The 20,810-nt window shown below is 42.0% G+C and overlaps 1 protein-coding gene across 1 annotated transcript in view; it reads left to right on the top strand.

Annotated features, from left to right (window-relative positions):
* Window positions 1–1,821: 1,821 nt before the first annotated feature.
* The window catches only part of prkg1 (protein kinase cGMP-dependent 1), a 52,045-nt gene continuing 33,056 nt past the window's right edge, over window positions 1,822–20,810 (top strand). Inside the window, exons 1-2 of the mRNA XM_079845639.1 lie at window positions 1,822–1,881; window positions 19,372–19,446. The gene's annotated coding sequence lies outside the window, so the exon portion shown is untranslated. The remainder of the gene's footprint in view (window positions 1,882–19,371; window positions 19,447–20,810) is intronic.

The raw sequence follows: 20,810 nt of genomic DNA, 5'->3' as shown, positions 1-20,810 counted from the left end.
TGTTTGGTGTTTTTGACGAACAATATGTTGACGTTTAGTGAGTGGAAATGGATTGTTTCTGAATGTCCGTTTGCTATTTTGTGTTCACATTATGTTGTCTGTTGACGCGTGTTTCCTCAGGTTACTGATGCACTTGCAGTTTTATGCACTTTTGTTACCGTAATTATTTGAAAAGTTAATGCACTTTAAAAAGTGAATGTCATTTAATTTCAATAAAAGACGCGATGCTTGATATGGTTTACATTTGCTTGTTGCGCTCGCTTGTGCCCTCTTGTGGGCATAAGAGGCAATACAGTACTTTTTCCCTCTTACATTAAGTATTGCCTTTAGAATTCGAATATAATTCGAATTTTGATAATATTTAAGAAAGAATTTCGAATTGAGCTTTTCAGCCATATTGACAGCCCTACTGTATTTGCATTATTGTAAGGGTAGGTTTAGGGTTGGGGTAGGTGTAGGCGTTAATAAAACACAATATGGTAAATAACACATTTATTTATTGTTATTTTATCGTGAGATTTTGCCTCACTTCCTACCATTGCTGTACCCCTTCTAGCCCCAACTCTTCTTCTCTGTTTTTAGTGTATTTCTGTGGCAGAATTACAGCGCCACATACTGGTCTGGCCTGTATACTACATCGCTTTGAGTCGGTTTCAGTGGTTTTGTGTGTACGCAGATATTTCTTGAGATGAGGGGAAAAAAAGATTGGATAAAAGAAGCTCTGGCTTCGTGTGGATATCGCCTTAGTTCTCGTTAGTCACTATGGTTCTAATTAGTTGTCTTGTCAGCTGTACCCGTTTAGTGTACCTCTAGTGTACGTTTAGTGGCCTCATTTGCCATGTGTATTTAGGCCCTGTCCACACGAACACGGGTATTTTCAAAACCGCAGCTTTTTCAATGCGGTTTGGCTGTTCGTCCACACGCAAACGCAGTATCCGGTTACTGAAACCGGACTTTTTTGAAAACTCCGGCCAGGGTGAAGTTTTTTAGATACTCCGGTTACAGCGTTGTCGTGTAGACGGTGAAACCGGAGATTTCGGCTTGTTAAGTCGAAATGTGCGCCGTTATGTTTATGCATGAGTGGAGTCTATGCAATGGCGGACGTAACTTTTAATAACTCTGCTAACAGCGCTTATTACATATATACAGATACATGCGCAGTTATCTCATTGTATTGCAGAACAGAGGCGCCAGAATACAATAATACAACATAGTAAGGCAAGTGTGTGAAGCTTCAGTCCACTTGAGCCCTGCCCCTGTGTATATACAGTTACCTGTCACTGATTCCAAAGTAAACTTGTAGAAGGGTTCCACTGAGCCCATGGCATCCCTCACTGCATCGGTGCCGTGGATGGGACCCATGTGGAAATCAAGCAGCCAATCATAGCGCGGTTTTGCGTTTTCATGTGGACAGAGATTTTTTTAAAACCGTGCTTGTGTGGACGGACGCGATTGTTTTTTAAAACGGAGGAGGAAAAACTAATTAATTTGCTGGTGTTTTTTCCATGTGCATGTGTTTTCTTCAGTTGCCAATTGACCAATTTGGTCAATTTACTGACACAACTAGGTTTTGAAGCATGAATTAAATGTTTTGGTCGAGTTACTACATTTTGCAGACATGAAATAGAGTTCTGATGTTTCAGCCAACAGTTGTGACAATTGAACTTAGAGTTTAGAGACTGTTAAGACTGAAAAATGTGGCAAAGCAATTGAGAAAAACTGAATAATATCATGTGGTTCGGTAATTCAATTCAATCAAATACATTGTTTATTCTGGCTGTGTATGATTGACATAAATTCTTTGTGTCCCCGCAGAGAAGACATCAGAACAGCTAATGTCGTCGCCGCAGAAGCTGTCACCTGCCTCGTCATCGACAGAGAGTGAGTTTTGTGTGTGTATGTGTGTGTACTGATGCTGTGAAATTTGATTAGTCTTTCATCTTTTCCACTGTGTGCTCACTAAATTATCGCCGCTAATTTATAATGACCTCTCACGACTTTCACTGCGGAGAGTTCCGGCTAGTTTACGCCAGTTAACTTCAGGGAGCGAAATCTTCTCGTTAGACAGCAGACTGTCAGGAAACAAACTATGCCCTCATTTGAGTGGCACAGCGTGTGACAGAACAGTGGGGACACGATGGCTTACTGCGCAGCGGGGCTTGCAAAACCTCCTCTTGTCCCTGTAGACATAATACTTCAGAGACTTTGGTTTTATTTTCTTTGGTTTGTCTGAGGAAGCGATAAAATAAGCAACCTATCACACAGACTGACTTTCATTCTCACTGCAGGAAATCGCCTATTATCTCAGTCCTATCATCAATCAGAGGGTTTATGGTAATGCTCATTGAGAGACTCTTTATGTTGTGTGCTAGCTGACCTGTGATCAGTGGGGGTTTTATCTACTGTTTCATGCAGCTGATTCCCTGTAGGATTAAGCCAGGGACACACCAAGCTGACATCAAAGAAGTAGCAGTGACGAAGGCTGTTGTTGCCTCTCGTTGGCTGTGTCTCGGATAAACAGTTGTGCTTGAACACACAAAAAGGACTAAAGGCGACTGTCAACTAGCATGTGCATTCTACGCGCAAGTAAATAACTGTCTATATCAGCAGGTATCAATAGTCTATTTTCATCATTCAAAAAGGGAAACTGAAACTAGGACTGCAGATATACAAACCGTAAACAAAGCAGTGCTTGCTTACCATTTTGAATATCAATCACGCTGATCATTTTCTTCATTCCAGTCAGCTGATGAAAATATTAGTGCATTCGAATGCTCAGGTAAATGACGTAAAATCATAATAGCCTTCTGTCTGTACCGTCTTAACTTCTTTGTTTGCTTTCATCACTTTAACTGTTATTCACTTACACTTACACTTTCACTGTTATTCGACTGGTGAGTTCTTTCTCTCACCGATGGCCCAACGTTGTTTCAACATATTGAATCGGCCCAAAAAACCCAGATGGCGTATGACTAGAGCCAATGGTGCAGAACACACTGGAAAAACTAAGCCAAACGACGCTCAAAAACGGCCCAACACAAACCCAAAACGGCTCACTTTTTTAGCAGCTTTAAATCTATAAGTATTTGTATCATTAATTTTCTCCATAGGAGTTTACGTGTTTTTTTTCATCCTTATCCTAAAATACTTTTTAAGTACTTTTGCATAATTTATTATTATTATTATTATTATTATTATTATTATTATTATTATTATTATTAGTAGTAGTAGTATTATTTTAGAAAAAAGGCAATCAATCAGTTTTGTTAAAATATTATGTCATATGGTACAACCCACAAAAAACAAATATTTCAAAATGTATCGTATATTTGTAAAATAAATATGTATTTAAAAATATCTTAACTTGAATATAATTATGATCTGTTCACTCACATGTACTTACGATTAAGGAAAATATGTTTTGTATATTTTACTTGATGGTTACACCATATGACATTTTTAGAGTCATTAAATTGGTTAGATTTTGTTTCATTTAAAGCTTATTAAATAAATGTATAGATAAATAAAGCTTTTGTTCAAAATGCTTTTCAAAATCATATGAAACCAACAGCATTTTTTTTTATGTTTTGTTTGTTACATTAGTTAACATGAACTAGCAATGAACAATACTTCTACATCATTTATGAATCTTTTATAAATTAAATTAACATTTACTAAAACATTTTTAAGATCAAAAGTTGAATCTGTTAACATTAGTTAATGCACTGTCAACTAACATGAACATGAACATTTACGATGGTTAATACATGCTCATTCATGTTAGTTAATGCATTAACTAATGTTAACAAATGAGACCTTGAGTGTTACCAAATCAATTTATCTAATATTATATTTTAAAAACTAGATTTTTGATAGGGTTTTACAATAGATTTTGGACTTATTGACACAGTAAATGTTTGTATTAAAGCGCTATTAATGCAGTTTCGTGGTTCTGCAGTTCTGCAGTTATGGCTCTATGACTGAAGCAGAAATTATTGACTTCACCTTTAAGATCTGAATCAAACTCAATGATCTTTAAATAGCGTATATCTCACCAGAAATATAAGTATATGAGTCACATTCATGGGTTCACACCTCCAGAACATTTCTGCTACTAATTCTGGGGCTTCACTAGGGACTGTACTAAGAATAGCCTACATCATGAAACGGGTCAACAGTGCAGTGATATAAAATCCTTCACACTTTAAATGTCCATCAAATCATTATTATGGCTCAGGTCACTGGTTGTCCTGCCTGACCTCAGCTGCCAAGACTGTATAAATCATGGCAACATCAAACGAAACGATGCCATTAGGATTTAAAGCTTGCAATTAATCCTACATTTCAACTCTGAACCATAAAATCAGTTTCCCCTTTTAGTTTCAATGTTTCATCAGAGTTCTAACAAAAATACGAGATAATGTAAGAATTCTCTGGTGGATGAGTCACATCCTGAAGCCCAGTAGCTGTAGTATTGAACACTATTACTGGCTCCCTCTCATGTCTAAATCTCTTATCCTGTAGCAACATAGGCAAGAACATATTCCTCTGATTTAATAAGAGGACTTTTAATAAAAAGTACTTTTTTGCCTCATGCTGAAATATAATTTGAACCACTGGCGAGCTATGACATTAGATGTATGGATGATAAATAAACTATTAAAAGTAAAAATGAGTGACTTTAGAAAACAAAGAAAAGAGTTGAAAAGATTCAAGTTGTTTTTCTACTGAGTATGACTTGGTGGACCAAATTAATGAACATGTCTCAAAGCCAGGAATGCAAGAAGTGCTGCACAGGGTGTAAGGTCTCGGTGCTCTTTGGTTGTATGGGATAATTAAGTTTCAGAAACAAAGGTAGTCCAAGGCACTCGATGGGTGTGTTGAAAAAGTTAAAAAGCCTTTATTTTTTCATGGCTTAAACATTTAAAATTGGTGACAGGTACACCTACGCGTTGCGGCTTTACATGCCTTCGTCAGGGTGTGTATCTACATACACACCCTGACGAAGGCATGTAAAGCCGCAACGCGTAGGTGTACCTGTCACCAATTTTAAATGTTTAAGCCATGAAAAAATAAAGGCTTTTTAACTTTTTCAACACACCCATCGAGTGCCTTGGACTACCTTTGTTAATGAACATGTCTGTTTGGCAGAGATTAGGCTCAATAGCTTCACTAGTCCAGCTTTTATAATTAATTGTTTTAGACATTTTAATTTGAAAGCTTTTCTTTTTTCATAGTCAACATAATTATTCCACATAATGAAATTTCAGTGTGTTTTGCTATCATAAGGAACTCACACAATTTGAGAAACGCTGGTGTAATGTCTCCCAGCCTCATGGCATAACAGGGTTGATTTTTCCTCTGTTATATAACTTAATATTCATCTGACTGTACTGACGCTGTTGTATGAGAACTGAACTGATCTGGATGATGACGACCTCATTTTTTGCAGAACTGCTTTATAGATAAAATGAACTAATTTGATAATTGATGATCTTTACAACGGTAATGACTTATACTGAACAAGAGCCGAAATGCGTCATTTTCCTTTTATCACTGTAAAGCTGCTTTGAAACAATCTGTATTGTATAAAGTGCTATAGTGCTATGGTGACTTAACTTGACAATCACATTCTACTGTCTTGGTAACTTTTTAGTATAAAAGTTATATACTACTATTGAAATGCCTTTTATGTAGAGATTTGGTTATTTTACTAAACTGGGTCAGGGCTGTAACCACCATAGACATTGAGGGGGAGTCCCCCCAATAATTAGAAATGGCCAAATTGCCAAATATTTGAAATTATTGCACTGCTCTGCTGCACTTCATTATGCAGCAGTTAGGATGACAAAAAGGTGTAAAAGTTACAATTTAGTCTGGTTTGTCTCAGTGGTCTCAACCCGTTCTCACTCCCAAAGCGTCAAATTCCGACGCATGGTCAAGTACTTTCCGCGTCACAATAAAGACGCTAAAGGTACCCCTAGGCGTCACTATATTGACGCGCCGAGTGCTCCATTCATTTCAATGAGAAACCTTTGGTGTCAGACACAGACGCGTTGGGCATGGGAAAGTTATCGTCATGATGATCATATATTGGGTTATGATTTTGCCATTATGACATGTTGGACTGTGATTCTCAATTTAATCAGCCAGCATCATTTTATTTACGCTATCTAGACACGTTTTAACATGTAACCCAACCCCATTCCATCCCTAAACCTACCCATTTGTGTGGTATAAAACGCAGATATAACAGGCAGAGTCGACTGCATGCACAATTTATTCAAAAAATACAAATATTCCGAGGCCAAGCGATTGATTGTGTGAAGGAAATCCCCAAAAGCGATCAGCATCTCCATCCGCAGAAGATCATGAACACATTAAATTTCAAATATTGCCGCCCGTTACGTCAGTTTTCATAGTGAAATTGCATTGGCTCTAGTATGTCTCGTGACCAATTGCGTCATTATGTCAGCTTTGATTGTAAAATGTCATTGGTTCTCATGTGTCTTGTGACCGAATGCGTCATGCTAAAGAGGCGTGTGTATTATTTGAATGAGAAATGAATGAGTGCGTTAACGGAGCGGCGGGATCATCATCTCAGTGATTAAAACATTAAGATCAACTCATCGTGTGACTTCAGAAGACTTGGAATGCAACATGAGTTAATACTTTTATACTGTTTTTGGTCAGTTTTTGCAATAAATACATGTGACTGTACTTCTATTTGCCTGTTATGTGTTTCTATATGGTTTAGGAGTGGGTAGGTTTAGGGTAGGAGTTGGGTTAGCTGCTCCAAAATATAAAAGTAACCTTTAAATATGAATAAAATATTAATAAAATCATGTATGCTTTTACAAATGCAAAGAATAAAATGCGTCTTGATCTGACGCATTGGGTAAACAACTAAAATCAATGGAGCACTCAGCGCGTCAATATAGTGTCGCCTAGGGGTGACTTTGGCGTCTTCATTGTGACGCGGAAGGCACTTGACCATGCTTCGGATTTTGACGCCTTGGGAGTGAGAATGGGTTGGTGGTCTGGTCTAACAGCGCTCGTCAATGTCCAAATGATTGAGATGGCCAATCAAATCAAAGTAGGCGGGGTTTACGTTCTCTTTTAGCTCCTGCATAGGCTTCACTGAGATGGTGGTCCAGTGGGTTAAACCATGGAACTGATACGCAGAAGGTTGCTGGTTCGATCCCAGCGGTCACCACCAGTGTGTCATTGAGCAAGGCACTTTACTCCATGTTGCTCCAGGGAGATTGTCCCTGTAAAAATGGCACTGTAAGTTGCTTTGGATAAAAGCATCTGCCAAATGCATAAATGTTTATGTAAGGTGGAGTCCCCCTCCCCATACCTCGATCTAGTGCTTCACACAGACAAGCACGTCAATCTATCGCTTAATACTGTTGCAGAGAGAGACTCTATGCTTTCCGGTGAAATCACAAAACAAAATGCACACAAACGTGTCCCTGCTCTAAATATACAATCACTGATGAACATCTTTGATTTTAATGAAGAAGAATAATATATTTGAAGCAAAGTAATGCAAATATTGTTTGTAAAGAGACCCAAAAGGATTATTTCCCAACTAGAATTAGACCTAGAATTTCGTTCACTGTTCTGTTTCTTTATGCTTTATAAAAATAAAAAAAAATTGGTCCCCCCCAATGTTCAAGACATGGTTACGGCCTTGGACTGGGTAAACCCAGCCCGATCTGCCTGTGATTTGATTTCGCCCTGCAGCTCAGGCTGGAAACCTGTACATATTTCTATACTGCTTCTGTTTCAAATTTGCGGGGACCAATCACAAACCAGCTGGTGGCGGGTTTAACACAATGACGGATAGAGAAGCCATGGATCATTGGTCTGATTGGTTGCGGACTATCCAATTGCGTACAGAGTCATTTGAACTATGCCCGTTGATCACACCTCTTGTGCAGTAGAAAATACAGAGCAGACTCCCCAGACTAATGTTCAATCTTAAAAGACTGAGCTTGGTCTGGTGATAGCCAGACAATTATTTTACCCTTCCTCGTGTAACCGGTCCCACTCAACCTACTCAAGTGGGATTCGAACCGGTGTCTCCAGCGCACTAAAGGCTGATTTATAATTCTGCATCGTTGTCCTCATCCACGTGCAATTAGACATGCAGACCGCTAGTAGGCAGTGTCCACGGGCGTGTTGATGGTGTAACCCATCAAGGCTGAAGCTGAAAAGGAAGCATCTTGTTGTGTATGTTGTCAGAGAAGTAGCAGCAGTGATACAGCAGTGACAACTTTTGTTGCAGCTCGAATTGTTAAATATTGAAGAACAGATCATTTATAATCTGCAAGCGGAAATGCAAATGAGGAAATGTGATGCTATCGCAGATTTTTTATTATTTTTTTACCTGAGGGAGGCTGACCAATCACAGCGCTTGCGGTTCACATAGAATTGGCGTGTTGTTACATTTTTGGAAAGATGCACGTCAGGCTAGGCCACAGGCTACGCCTGCTACATACATCGTCATAGGTTTGACGTAGATGTATAAATCAACCTTAACAAGGACGCAAAAGACCACGGCCTCTAGTATAAGTCGCTAGCGTCCACTCCCATCCGGGTCACGGCACCAAATGGAAATTGTCCTACTCAATCCACTCCAAGTAGGATTTGAACCGCCATCTCCAGCATGGGATGTTGGCACACAAACAAGGACGCTAAAGACCCCAGCCTCTAGTATCAGTCGCTAGCAAGAGGCTAGCATTGAGGCGAGGGGAGTGAGGTTTATGCACAGCTCTTCCTAGCTGGTCTCTGTTACACTCACCCTCAGGATTCGAACCGGCATGGGAGGTGGGTGCGCTAACAAGAACGCTAAAGACCACAGTCTCTAGCTCCAGTCGCTGGCGCACCTCTTAATGTCCAGTGTACTGAGGTTCACTCACACAGCTCTTACTAGTTTGCTTCTGTTACACTTGTCCCAGACCCAATCAAATCCTTGTAGAAGCAGAATCAGCTGCTCTGTGTGTGATACAGACACATTCTGCCTTACACACAGATGGGAGAGAGAAAGCCACATACGCTTTCCTTGCATGATAATGAATGACTGGAAGTTTAATGGGATGAAAAGCATTTGTGTCCAGTTCTCTACTAAGCTACCTGCTATAGCTCAATAAACTCCCCACTGGAAGGGTTTCAGGACAAGCACGGCGGATACAACTCGAGTCACTTTATGAGCTTTTATTGCGCATGTATACACAATAATCATCCACAGAATAGGTAACGTTAGCCTGAATGCTCCCGCTACATTAGCCTATCAGCTGGATATTAGTGACATTAGCTCGTTTTAGCTAGTTAGGTTGTAAACCGGCAAGGCGTACCAGTCCCGACCATCAATAGAATGAAAATGAAACTTAAAGGCGACGTTAGTGCACTATGACTAATTAAGCATATACAGACACAAAATGATTATCGGAACGATAATAAAACAAACCTGTAACCTAGTAAGATTGTAACATATATGAAATATAACATAAATGTGCCTGCATTTGGAATAAGATGGTAATTGTACACACTTATTTCCCCAAATACCCCAGAACATAATAAACACCCATCGTTTGAAACATATATACATATATACATATATACATATAACAAAAGTCACACCTGCTGGAAAGTTCTACACCTCCCACTTGGCCTACTGATTTTCGAATCCAAGTAGGCCACCATAACCAAAACAGTTAACTTCTAGATGTGAAATTCTCCCCATGACCATGCAAATAACCTTGCATATTTAGATATGAAAGTATTATGTTACAAATGAATAACTATCTTCTTCAAGGTAGATTTAATGTTCATAAACAACACACATTGTCCTTGATAACATACGACCTCCTTTACCGAAACACACCACCAGCCTCCGGGAGGATGTTAGTGGGGAATGTCTTGATCCTTCACCGAAACACACCATGGTGGGGATCCTTTCCAAACCGAAACACACCATGGTGGGGAAGTCTTTCACTGCTCCTCCACTGGGAGCAGAACCACCAACCTCCTAACGTCCCTATGGAGGATGGTGGAGGGATAGTTCTCCATACCTCGGTTTCTCTTGGGCTGTCCGCCGAAAACTGGACAGCTTCGGCATGTTCTCACCCTCACATCTCGTACTACACCCTTCGCATCAGGACACACCTCCACGACTCGACCCAGCCTGAACTGGCCCCTCAGTGCGTTCTGATCAGCTAACCATACCAAGTCCCCCGCTGCAACGTTTCTAGCAGGCGTGTGCCACTTCTGACGGAAATAGAGGCCCGGGCCTGCCAGCTGGCTCCACCGCTTCCAGAACTTGTCAACCTCGATCTGGATTGCTCTCAGACGCACAACGGGGTAAGTTGGATACTCAAACCCTCGGGAGTCCCCATTGGATCCTGCGTGACCGAGCAGAAGAGAGTTGGGAGTAATTACTTCCACGGTCTCATCCTGTACCTGGGCTCTGGCACTGATAGGTCTCTCATTTGACAGGTTAGCAGCCAGGTACAGGAGGGTCTGGAACTCCAGCGCTGTCAGGTTCCCTTCTTTGCCAACACTGCTTAACCCTCTCTTGAGTACACAGACTGCTGCCTCAGCTGCCCCATTTCGGTGGGGAGAGTCTGCCGGGTGAAACACCCACATCCAGTCGGTTCCTACAGCTACCACCGCCTTCTGGACCTGATCCTTGTCGATGCAATTTAGGAACTCATAAAGCTCCTGTAATACTGGCCTGGCGCCCACAAAGTTGGTCCCTTGATCAGACCAGAGCTTTCTTGGGTGACCCCTGAGAGCCGTGAAGCGCTGGTATGCCTTCAGGAATCCTTCCGTCGACAGATCCTCCACAATGTCAGCATGTATTGCTCTCGAAGCCATACAACTGAACACCACACCCCAGATCTTCATCTTCGTTCTTTGTCTTATTGTATCTTTAACAATATAGGGGCCGAAAAGGTCCAACGTTGTAAACTCGAAGGGTGCGGCTGGTTCAGTTCGTTCAAGGGGGAGCTCACTCATCACCTGTCTGCACATTCTCGCTTTGGCCTTTCGACAGTGCATACAAGAGTCAATGACATTTCTGGCAACCCTTGGTCCCATCACCACCCATGCTTTAGACCCCTTTAGAGGAGCCAGCAACACCTTCGTGGTTAGCTTCATGGGCCTCCCGTGTGAGAAGGGTGCTGATCCACGCATTGTAGGGGACCAAGGGCACACCGGTCTCTCCCTGGGCCATAGCCTGGACTCTACCATGGCATCTCAGGAGCCCTGAAGCCTCATCCTTGCTGACAACGAGTCTGTTTAGCGTCGTAACAGGAAACGTAACTCCCTTCTGGGCAGCTAAACACAGGTCTTGGAATGCAGCTTTGCGTTCTTTTACTGTTAATACTGCCTCCCACTTTGCTGGCACAGAGGCCCTGCTTACACGGGCCAACCACTTTTTTACAGCTCTGCGGACATAACCAACTACTCCACAATGCTTAGCAAGAGAACTGCACCTTGTTGGATCCACTTGGTCTATGAGCGTGGCTCCCCACAGAGTCTCTTTCTCCTTAGTCTCAGTTAAAGTCAATTCCATCCCATTATCTGAGGACGCTGGAGTCCCGCTAACTCCATCTGTGAATACTGGATCTTGACTACCAGGACTGTCAGGGTTTAACAACTTTTTGCCACACAGAGTTCTCACACAGCAGTTCAGGAGAACACCCCCTCGTGACTAGATCAGCAATGTTGACCTCGCCTGGCACCCACCACCAGTCAGTTACGGGTCCAGGCTTCTGAATCTCCCCAACTCGGTTCGCAAAGAATGTCTGGAATCCGTAGCTCTCTCTCTGAATGGCTCCAAGCACCGTCTGACTGTCAATGAAGTGGTACCACTTCTCCACGTCTAATCGTCCATGCTTCAATACGTATCCCTTTAGACGCGTGGCAAAGACAGCCCCGCATACCTCAGCCTTGACTGCGTCACCTTTTTGGTTGAGGGGGGTTAACTTGGCCTTTGACTCTACCAACCGGGTGACCACACCATCTGACGTCTCCCATCGCAGGTACAGTACAGCCCCATAGGACTCACAACTCCCGTCAGAAAACGTGATTCCCCAGGGTTTACCCTTCCAGTCAGAGGGCGTGAGGCTTCTGTGGAACTTGATGCTACTCAGACGAACATACTCCTTAAACAATTAAATTGCCTTTCCTCTGAGCTCGTCAGACAGAGGTTCATCCCAGGTGTCTTTCGTAAGCTTGCCAGCTTCCTGGAAGGCTCTTCTCACAAGGATCACTCCTTTCTGTTTCACAGGTGTTACTAAACCGATCGGGTCATACAGCCCAGCGATCTGGCTCAGTAGAACTCGACGAGTCAGTGGGTTTGGTGTCTTTACCCCCACTTCTTCTTCAGTGAGGTCAATCTCAGTTCTCATCTTCTTCTTCCTTCTGGAGAAGTTGATGGAGACCATCACAAAGAGTTTGTCCTCTTGCACGAGGTAGCCAACCCCCAGGGCTTTGCTATCGTCCTCCCCTAGCTGGTTGGGCAACGTCAGAGTCACTGGCTTGGACTCGGTCCCATCCCGCCTTGACCGGACCGGACCCAGGGCGTAGAGGTAGAAGCCTGAGGTAGAAGCCTCCTGCTTTCAGTATCTTCTCCACTCCCTCTTGGATCTTGTTTAGACAGTGTGGGTCATTGTGGGACGTGAGGAGGTCATCAACGTAGGAGTCTTCTTCGATGACCCTTCTTTCCTCCTTCATATCAGAGAACTGGGGCAACTTTGCGGGCTCTCGCATGGCAACCTGTGCAATGCACCCCGCCGGCTTGTCCCCCATGTTCACCCTCACGACAGCATAATCCTCGATCTCATCCTTTGGTGAGTCTCTCCATAAGAACCGATGCACATGGACCTCTTTTTCCTCCAACCATATCGAATTGTACATCTTGGTGATGTCTCCGATGGCTGCATGTTCTCCTTCCCGGAATCTGAGGAGCACCGCTCTGATGGGATTTAGGACGTCTGGGCCTTTGAGCAAAATGCTATTCATGCTAACCCCTCCAAACTCCTAGCTGCTATTCCAGACGAGGCGCACTGGCGTAGTCACTGAATGGGGGTTTGGAGCGGTTAGGTGACTCACCCACCACACAGCACCATTCCAGCTGTCCATAACGTCCTTAGTGAGCTTAACAGCAGCTCCCCTCTCTACCATCTCGTGGACTTGCCTCATGTAAGCTTCTCTCCACAGAGTGTCTTTCATGAGCCGCTTCTCAGTCCTCAGAAATGTTGCTTCCACAGCCTTTCGGTTGTTGGGAAGAGAGGCTGGGTCTTCCTTCCAGGGGTACCTCGCATCCCAGTGGGGCTGGTCGCTGTGGGCGTCTCTCTCTCTGAAGGTTAGACCTGCTTTAATTATCTCCAGCTCTTTCTCATCAGCCAGGGACATCTCCTTTCCTCCCGGTGGGCACTTTCCACAGCGACACCCACCACAGGTAGGGACACAGGCAGCACCGATGCTATCCCATTTTAGCCACTCAAGGACCTCTTTATTGCATGCTGCTGTCGTTCGAACTTTTACACTGCTTTCTTGCTCCAAATTGCCTCCTGGCATTCCCACGAAGTGTTCTTCAACTCTGACGGCTACCGTCCTCATTGAATGAGCAAAGTGTGTCTTCGACTGCCATGTAGCCACCTCCACTTCTTCGAAGAGGTCTGGATGCACCCCACTCACGATCTTGCCCAGAGGACCATCCCACAACACCAGGTCGCCAACCCTTTGCAGTCTTTGTGGAGCTAATCGGCCTTCTCGAGTACTGATCAATAGATCGATCTTCCTTGGGCGGGCCAGTTCTCCCGGCTTAGCTTCAGGGAAAAACTGCTCTAGCCACTCCGATCTCACCACTCGATCCACTTTGGCGATGTCTTCCATTCCGTAGCAGATCATCTCGTGGAGCTTCAGGGTTCCTCGTGAGGTCCACACCTTTATTGTCACAAGATACCTTTTTGTATCAACTTTCACCTTCATCGTGCCGACACCATACATGACAAGGGAGATTAGTTCACCGGTCAGACCGAGCCTTTCTGCAGCTTGGTTTGTAATGTAATTTGTGTCAGAAGCGAGATCAACCAAAGCTCCAAGGCTGTCTCCTCTCTTTGTTGTGACAGGTACGAGCATCATGAGGACTGGATGTTCCTTCAAGCCACTCTGTTCTATCAGACCCTTGCCAGAACACACTGTCGATGTTGCCTTGTTAGTACAGGCTCTGCGGACAGCCTCCAACTGGTGGGGAGTCAGTCCCAAATCGGCGAACACAGCCTCTTGCTCCTCTGTCGGACCACGAGGTCCCCTCTTTTCCTCTGCTTTGTTTTCCCTCTTAGCAACATCCCTTTTTGTTGATGCCTTAGGGCAGAGGAAATAGTGGTGGTCCGCTGGAGTGTTGCCTTTCTTACACTCCTCTTTACGACAGAGGAACTTTGGAGTGCAGTCACTCTCGACCCCGTGAAAATCCAGGCACTTTGTACATGCTTTTACCTTTTTCACCTGAGCTTTCTTCTCCGTCAGACTGGCCTTCCTGAAAGTTTTACAGCGAAACAGTTTACCTCCATGTTCTTCATCACCACACACAGCACATGGTAACTGCTTGGAGTCTCTCTTGACTTCACTTGCTGTAGTCTTAGTGAACGACGACTTCTCTCTCCATCTGTCACCTGGTTTCTCCCTGTGGCTTGGTCTCTCAGGAGCATTAGCATGCCATGTTTTGCTAGGCAGCAACTGCTCCAACCTCACGAGCAACGACTTTTGGTCTTCCAGGAACTGCAAGAGTCTGTCAAACCGGTTTCCAGGGTGGACAGGGTTCTTTACACACATGAGCCACTCTCTTTTCATAACATCAGGGTGTTTACTCTCCAGAGACCGAATCACCAGCTGATTCCGAACAGCGTCTTCGCATCCCAGGTCTATGAGGTCCAATGCTGCCCTCCATGCTGTTCACTTTTAACAGACTCACCTATACTGTCTAGTAAGTGAAGCATTCCCTCGACCCCGTAGGTTCGGCTTGCGCCTGGATACTCTCCCATTCAGCCTTCCAGCGCCAATAGTCCCTCCTGTCCCCGGAGAATTTAGGTAAACTTATGGGTGTGAGCCTTATTTTTGGTCTGGCCCATTGAGAGCTGTTATCTACAACGGCGTACGAACCAGGGCTACTATATGGCATGCTACTACCTTGTCCCATGCTGAGATCGACTGGCGGAGCGGCACGAACACCCATTAGTTGTGGTGTGCTGGAAAGGGTTGGAGGTAGGGCGAAACTGACACCAAGTCCACCATCAGACCGTCTTGACTGCAGGATGGGCTGTAACGTCTGTTGGGGGGTTCTGTGTTTAGTAGCTGCTACATTCCTGCTCTGAGGTCGACTAGTGATGGTAGAACCTTGAGCAGCCCATGTAGAGATGCTTGCTCTGTCTGTAGTAATGAATGAGAGCTCATAACATATACAGTTCCCTGCCCATCAATGGGCGGATTGACAACAGCAGGCCGGGTGTTAACAGGTGGAGTCGCAATAGCAAGGGTTACTGGTTGGGTAAAGGTGATGTTATCTGCAGCTGTAAGGCTGTCGATAGCTGTTGTGACATGCCCATAGACAGCGTCATCACCTCCCACATCTTCATCCTCTTCCTCCTCACCTCTGTCACCATCGCCATTCTATTCTGTACTGTTCCTCTTCATGGCCTCATTCTCACGTCGGTATGTCCACCCATCCATCAGTTGCTCCTTGTCCTCTCTCAGTGATAAAAAGAGCATCCATTTGTCCTTTCCATGGGGCTGATAGTCCCTCCAAGTGTAAGCAGCCTCCCTGAGTTCATGGAGTTTCCTATCCAGCTTACCACTTTCGACCCCTTGCAGCGCCCATGGCACTACTTTACTTTCCCCGAGCGCCTCAGCCCGACCAAAAGCAGACTTGAACTGTGTTATAAGAGTGTCTAAGTCTGGCTCTGCATACTTGGACCACAGCATTTCCATTATCTTGCTCTCAGTTTCAAGAAACTTTTGCTCACTGGCATCTCTCTTATCCAGGGCGTCCCGCGACTCACTGTCGTCACCCATAGGATCTATTTGGCTCAGTGCATCAACATCTTCATTACTGACATCGAGGAGCTTGTCATGATCATCCTTCAATCTCGCTAAATCTTCTGACAACTCAACTTCACGTAAACGGCCAGCACTAACTTCAAGGCGGTTTATTCGTGTTGTAAAGTTTCGTTGCGCATTTGAGCGTTTCAGCTTTAAACCCTCTAGATCTGGTTTGTCATCTGACATTTTTTTCGTTCTTCTCTTCTCCGGTGAACAGAATCACAAAAATCACCTCTTACAAAGTTGCGTTGTTTACAAAGTCACTTTATTAGCCCCGCAGCTGTTATTATCCACACAGTCTTACTCACGGTTGTGGAATTCATTCAGCCCTTTACCGGCCTCCGTTGTAGTGGTGGTTGACGGCCGCTTCCTCCCCAGAATCCGGGTCTCCGATCCCGCGCGCCGGTCATCAATATGGCTCTCCTCCGCTCGCCGTCCGTGTACACTCTAGCACGGCTCCGACGGCAGTTTACAACTGTCCAGTTCTCTACTAAGCTACCTGCTATAGCTCAATAAACTCCCCACTGGAAGGGTTTCAGGACAAGCACGGCGGATACAACTCGAGTCACTTTATGAGCTTTTATTGCGCATGTATACACAATAATCATCCACAAAATAGGTAACGTTAGCCTGAATGCTCCCGCTACATTAGCCTATCAGCTGGATATTAGTGACATTAGCTCGTTTTAGCAAGTTAGGTTGTAAACCGGCAAGGCGTACCAGTCCCGACCATCAATAGAATGAAAATGAAACTTAAAGGCGACGTTAGTGCACTGTGACTAATTAAGCATATACAGACACAAAGTGATTATCGGAACGATAATAAAACAAACCTGTAACCTAGTAAGATTGTAACATATATGAAATACACACTTATTTCCTCAAATACCCCAGAACATAATAAACACCCATCGTTTGAAACATATATACATATATACAGGGAGTGCAGAATTATTAGGCACGTTGATTTTCTGATCATATTTTTTTCCCAGGCACATTTGACGAATTCCAAACCACAGTAATCCTAATAACTACTATTGATTTAGTATTTAATAATGTATAAGTGATATATAATTGTTCATGAAGGCTGGAAATGAAAATCACCTTATATTCAGGTGTGCAGAATTATTAGGCATGTTTTCTTTTACAGATAAATTGAGCCAAAAAAGAGATTTAACTCAGACTGAAAAGTCAAAAAGTATTAAATGCCCATGAGAAGGATGCAATACTAATGCAATACTAGACATTGCAGTTAAGGCATGACCATTGGACAGTGAAATGCTCGTTGGGTCAGCAGGGTCAGACAAAAACAGGTGGTGAAGAAAAGACACCTATTAACTGCAAAATAATTAAGAATTAATGTGAAGAATTAAGGGTGAAACCATCAGGAAACCTTTAGTCTCCAGCGCCACCATTTTCCAAAGCTGCAACCTACCTGGAGTCTCCAGAAGTGCAAGGTGTCAGGATCTCAGAGACTTCAGTTAGGTAAATAATCCTAAAAAATTACCCCCACTAGATAAGAATCACAAGCTGAAGTGTTGTAAAATACATGAAGAAGGTTTTTTTATAGGCTTTATGGACAGATAGGTTGAGAGTGACTCTTGAAGGACCAGCACCACATCCTCTAGTACCACTGTTTGAAGAATTCATCTTCCAGAATCTGGCAGTACGTTTTGGGATTTCATTTTTAGTCCATCTCTGCAAAACGGACTTCAGGATGGAACACTGACACTGTCTTGACACTGTCGCCTCTGGCTTGCTTAGTTGGGGACACTTAATATTGAACAATATTATTGATCTGACTGCACTGACTATTTTGATGAGAACTGCAATGACCTGGGCGATGAAACCACAGTTTTCTGCAGCTGCTTTATAGCCTAATTGTACTAATTTAATGATTGATGATCTTTACAACGGAACTGAATCAACACTTTACAGCCAAATTGAATTCTGTTAGCATAATTGAAGCATTGTCGTACTGATTACTGTAAAGCTGCTTTTAAAAAATATGTATTGCAAAACACTATAAAAATAAAGGTCACTTCATAAAGGTGTGTGTGTGTGTGTGTGTGTGTGTGTGTGTGTGTGTGTGTGTGTGTGTGTGTGTGTGTGTGTGTGTGTGTGTGTGTGTGTGTGTGTGTGTGTGTGTGTGTGTGTGTGTGTGTGTGTGTGTGTGTGTGTGTGTGTGTGTGTGTGTGTGTGTGTGTGTGTGTGTGTGTGTGTGTGTGTGTGTGTGTGTGTGTGTGTGTGCGTTATGTCATATATATATATATATATATATATATATATATATATATATATATATATATATATATATATATATATATATATATATATATATATATATATATATATATATATATATATATATATATATATATATATATATATATATATATATATATATATATATATATACTCACCAAGGCTGCATTTATGTTATTAAAAATGCAAAAAAAAGCTGTAATATTGTGAAATATTATTAAAATGTAAAATATCTGTTTTTGGAGCGTCAATTCTCCAGTCTTCAGTGTCACATGATCCTTCATAAATCATTCTAATATGATGATTTGATGCTCAAGAAACATTTATGATTATTATCAATGTTGAAAGCAGTTGGTTAAATTCTTTTTTAGGATTCTTTGATGAATAGAAAGTTCAAAAGAACAGTATTTATAAGAAATAGAAAGCTTTTTTAACATCGTACTACCGTATTATTATTATTATTTTAAATGGGGGGGGGGTTGCTTAAAGAAATTAATAAAAGGATGCATTAAATTGATCAAGTGACAGTATAGACATTTATAATGTTGCAAAACCTTTATATTTCAGATAAATGCTGTTCTTTTGAACTTTCTATTTATTAAATTACCCTGAAAAAAAAAACAACTGTTTTCAACATTGATAATAATAATAAATGTTTCTTGAGTAGCAAATCAGCCTATTATAATGATTTCTGAAGGATCATGTGACTCTAAAGACTGGAGTAATGATGCTGAAAAATCAGCTTTGAATCACAAAAATAAATTGCATTTTAAAATATATTCAAATAGAAAAAAGTTATTTTAAATTGTAAAAATAGTTCACAGTAGTACAGTTTTGGCTGTATTTTGGATCAAATAAATGCATCCTTGGTGAGCAGAAGAGACTTCTTTAAAAACATTTTTTTTTTAAATCTTACCGTTCTCAAACTTTGGACCGGTAGTATAAATAGCATGGATGAAAGTAATCGTTTGATTTTTTTGTTCATGTTTGCAGGTCCTTCAAACACTTGATTGGAGGCCTGGATGACGTCTCAAGCAAAGGCTATGATGATGCTGGCACCAAAGCAAAGTAAGTCTGTCTCTCAGCATCTTGTAATCAGACTATATGGAGTTCTGTACATTAGATTGTGATTAATTTAAGGACAGTATATTCAGAAAGTCTGAATGTGTAGCCTTGCGCTAATGTGCTTTAAATGTTTTTCCAACTCAATCTATAACCCATAATGACAAAAAGTGTAGAAAATACTACACACACAAAGACGACACACTCCATTTCTAAAAACACCTTTGTCTATGACATTAATTAATCTCATCTGTAATGAGTTCAACCATGTGGTGTGTGATGAAGGTCCATACAAGGCAGAAATGAATTGGTCTCTTTCATTTGATTTGCATGTCTGGCCGCGGCCCTGACCTCCTTGTGGCTATAATTATCCGAGCTGGACAGGTTTTCAGGAATGAGTAACCCAATATAATCAAATGCATTATAGTCTGTGCCATGTCTGGAGACATGTTGAAGTTGAATTGCTTCTAAAATACGTCTGTTTGTCTGTCCATCTGTCTCTGTCTCTATCTATTTGTAAATGTAAGATTGGTTGAATGTTACGTACAGTTTACTTTCCTAAGAAAGTACTGGGTAATATAAGGTAATTACATGGGTTAGGCTAGGTTCAGGCATAGTACCTACTTATTACCCAGTTATTGCAATAGTCTATCTATCGATCGATCGATCGATCTTTCTATCTATCTATCTATCTATCTATCTATCTATCTATCTATCTATCTATCTATCTATCTATCTATCTATCTATCTATCTATCTATCTATCTATCTATCTATCTATCTATCTATCTATCTATCTATCTATCTATCTATCTATCTATCTATCTATCTATCTATCTATCTATCTATCTATCTATCTATCTATCTATCTATCTGATCTATCTATCTATCTATCTATCTATCTATCTATCTATCTATCTATCTATCTATCTATCTATCTATCTATCTATCTATCTACCTACCTACCTATCTATCTATCTATCTATCTATCTATCTATCTGTCTGTCTGTCTGTCTGTCTGTCTGTCTGTCTGTCTGTCTGTCTGTCTGTCTGTCTGTCTGTCTGTCTATCTGTCTATCTGTCTATCTGTCTATCTATCTAGTGATCTTAGAGCGCCCTCTTGTGGAAATACCTAGACATACAATATCCAGTTGTAAAAAAATTGTTGTCCGTTTAGTATCTCGTCAGTTGTAAACTACCATTTGATTTCAATTGTATACTCATTGTTTTTAAGTTACTGCGCACTGCAAACACAGTTCAACAATGTATGCAATGCATTATATCTGATCATAATTAATTAGTGTTACATTTTTATAAGCCCACTGTGCCCTTTGCCTGCGCAAAAATCTATTTGGTAGATTGAGCAATATA

This window comes from Gobio gobio (assembly GCF_949357685.1).
Source record: "Gobio gobio genome assembly, chromosome: 20".
Classification (NCBI taxonomy): Eukaryota; Metazoa; Chordata; class Actinopteri; order Cypriniformes; family Gobionidae; genus Gobio; species Gobio gobio.
This window is presented reverse-complemented; position numbering and strand designations above follow the sequence as displayed.